This window comes from Dasypus novemcinctus, chromosome 11 (genome assembly GCF_030445035.2).
Source record: "Dasypus novemcinctus isolate mDasNov1 chromosome 11, mDasNov1.1.hap2, whole genome shotgun sequence".
NCBI lineage: Eukaryota > Metazoa > Chordata > Mammalia > Cingulata > Dasypodidae > Dasypus > Dasypus novemcinctus.
In genome coordinates, this window is record NC_080683.1 from 99,892,775 (window position 1) to 99,895,871 (window position 3,097).

General features: G+C 34.6%; 1 pseudogene; it reads right to left on the bottom strand.

The window, feature by feature from the left end:
- Nucleotides 1-2,123: 2,123 nt before the first annotated feature.
- Nucleotides 2,124-2,770, bottom strand: LOC101419574 (septin-10 pseudogene; annotated as a pseudogene).
- Between the last annotated feature and the right edge of the window lie 327 nt (nucleotides 2,771-3,097).

Here is a 3,097-nt window from a genome sequence, read left to right on the forward strand (position 1 = left end):
GTCCCACAACTTTAGAAGACAGAAATCCCAAGCCAAGCATTGGCAAGGCCAGGCATTTCCCCAAAGTCTGTAGCATTCCAGTGCTGGCTTGCCACAAACCTTGGGTTTTGCGGACTTGTATCTCCACCACCTGACACATAGTATCTCTTCTCCTTGTGTCTGTTCTTCCAGTTTCCCCTGACTTCCTGCTTCTCGGTTCTTTGGGTGCCTGAATTTCCTCTGAATAAGGCCTCCAGTCCATTGGATTAAAGACCACATTTATTCAGTTTGGCCACACCTTCATAGGATCTTAGAAGTTCCTAATCATAAATGAGTCCAGAACTTAATTGATAATACATCTTCAAAGCGTCTTATTTGAAAATTAGTTCACATCCACAGGAACATGGATTAAAGTTAAGAATGTATCTTTGTTAGGATACGATACATAACTCAATTCTACCACAATGATCTGGGCAAAGTCAGTTACCATCTCTGAGCCTCATTTTTATAACCTGTGAAGAGGAGATGGTTATAAAAATTCTTTGTACCTTATTCATGCTAAATGAATGCAGGTACTTTTCCAGTTTAAAGACTTATAGACCATTATGTTAGAAATTCTTCTACATCTTTATATTGAGGAACATAACTTCTGAGACCTCAGAGACACAGAAAGCCATCTCGGAGACATTTCAACGACACTTTCAAAGTAGTCTGTAGCAGAACAGCTGATCCCTATCTCAGTGAGAGTTAATTTTTAAATGACATTGAGGAAGTGGTCATTTGTGGCACCGATAAAATCCTTTTTCAGCTGTATAGGAGGGAAGGTATAGAAGACAATATCATCATGTTTGTTGAAATAGCCAAGAATTAAAATAGTAATAGTACTGAAATTACTAATGAGCGAGCTGCAATGAATGGGAGCAAAAAATCATTGAGAAATTCAATGACTAATCCAGGCATTAGCAGATGACAGCAGTGAGAATTATAATCATAATCATAATTAAATACATCCTAATCTTTATAATTACATTTTAAAATAAAATTTGTCTATTTGGGAGGCATGGAGGAACTTTTCCCAAATTGTTTACTATAATGAATATAACAAAGGCTCCCATTTTATTAGCAGTTCAGCCTTCACCTACCCCAGTTGTCAAGAGTAAAATGGCAGCTTTATTTAGAAAATCCAAGTACAAAAAAATGAAAAATTATATATCTAAGACTCTTAAAAGGTTGAAACCATTTAGTAGTTCTGAGAATATTACAAATACCCTTTGAATTTCAAGTATTTCTGGAGATATAAATTATCTGAAATTTTTACAACTTTAGTATTCAGATATTCGTAGTTATTTTCTTTAAAAAATGTCTTTTAATAAAATGACTCCACCTTCTTATTTTATCCCCTAGAAGACAGAGTTTTATGCAACAAGTAGGCAATACATTCTAATGAAAATAGTGTGATACACCCAGCTTCAAAGGTGCTTATCATTAGAAAAAGAGATGTATATACTGGCATGATTTTACATTTAATCATATTTTGTTTCATCACACCAATACTTCAACCACAAAAAGGCATATTGAAGCACAGAAGGTCATCAAGCTATTACATATAATTTGATATAGAAGCTGGAGTCATATTGCCAAGTAATTATATAAAAAAATTTTTAATTTCTATAGAACTATTGAGAGGTTACACAATTTAAGGTATATAACACGTATCAAAACATATTCTCAAAATTTTACATATAGAATCTTCAAAAAAGTGTTCCTCTTGCAATATAAATGCAATCAGATAGATATGAATGAGTTCTGTGTTTTAAATGGCATTGAGACTTTGGTTTAACACACTTCAATGTCAATAACTTGGTAACATGCAAAAACAATCTAAATTCATTTCCAACCAACAATTTAAAATTTTCTAACAGTGAATATGTAAGTAGTATCATCTACTCTAGCATATATATTTTGACCTTATACTTGAAAATTGTTTTTCTATAAATGACAATTACTGTGGTCATTTGCCAGATATAGAACTAATAAAGGACATAGCAAATAAGAACAGCAAAGAAAATCAAAGCATACTCTAACTTTTTAATAACTTTTGCTTATGCTGACACTCTGTGATGTTTAATCCTGGAACCTCTGTTTTACATGTAATTGGAGTTCTTATGAGCCTTGTCTTTCCTTAAGGCGCTACCTGATGCAACAAAGGACTAGTTCTGGAATATTTCACAGGTAGCTTTATTCTTAGAAAAAGTAATTATTTCATCTTCCAAAAATCTCCTTTTTTTAAGCTGCAGTTCTCTCTTCACAGTGGACTCTTTAAGGCACTCAAATTTGGCCTGTAGCTCTCTTTCAACGTCTTTCAATATGGCATCTTTCTTTTTTACTCACTGCACAAACATCTGCTTCATCTCTTCCTCTTTTTCTGATGCTTACCATAGTTTTCTTTTGGCTTCATATGTCTCTTAAAGACTGACAGACTTGTTCTCTGGGTCCGTGTCTTTAAAACCCATTTCCTCCAGTTTGCCATGCCTATAAAGTTCGTAGTGTCGAGTGTGGGTTTGTTCTTGCAGAACTTCCGTATTTGAACAAACGAGAGTTTCCTGGAGTTTACAAAGACACAATGGTTTTCATTTTCCACTTGTACAACACAAGGGTACTGATGAGCTTTGATGATTTTATTTCCACCTTTTACCTCTTCTATACTTCCTACAACAGCAAATGGTAATTTCCCACTAACTGAAGCATTGGTTTTAGAAAAAAAGAAGTAAGCTTCCTTTTTCAATTTCATTATGCACTTGAGAAACAAGATATTTTCTCATCTGAGTCCCAAACAAATGACTTAGTTTCAAACTGATATTGTTCAAATTTTATCTTGGTTGAGTCTCCTAAATTTTGTCCACAGTAGTTCCTTAATTACATATCTCCTTGAAACATGTACTGGTTTTTCCAGCCAAGGATTTCTTTTCCCCTTCCTTTGATGACATCAGTCTCTTTCTTTGGGAAATGCCCTCCCACAATACTTGTGTTTCTGAGGGTCTGCCGATCAGGGTACTTATCCTGTTGGCTGAAAGGGTGGATATGTGACCCAGGACTGGACATTGTAATTGTCAAGGGT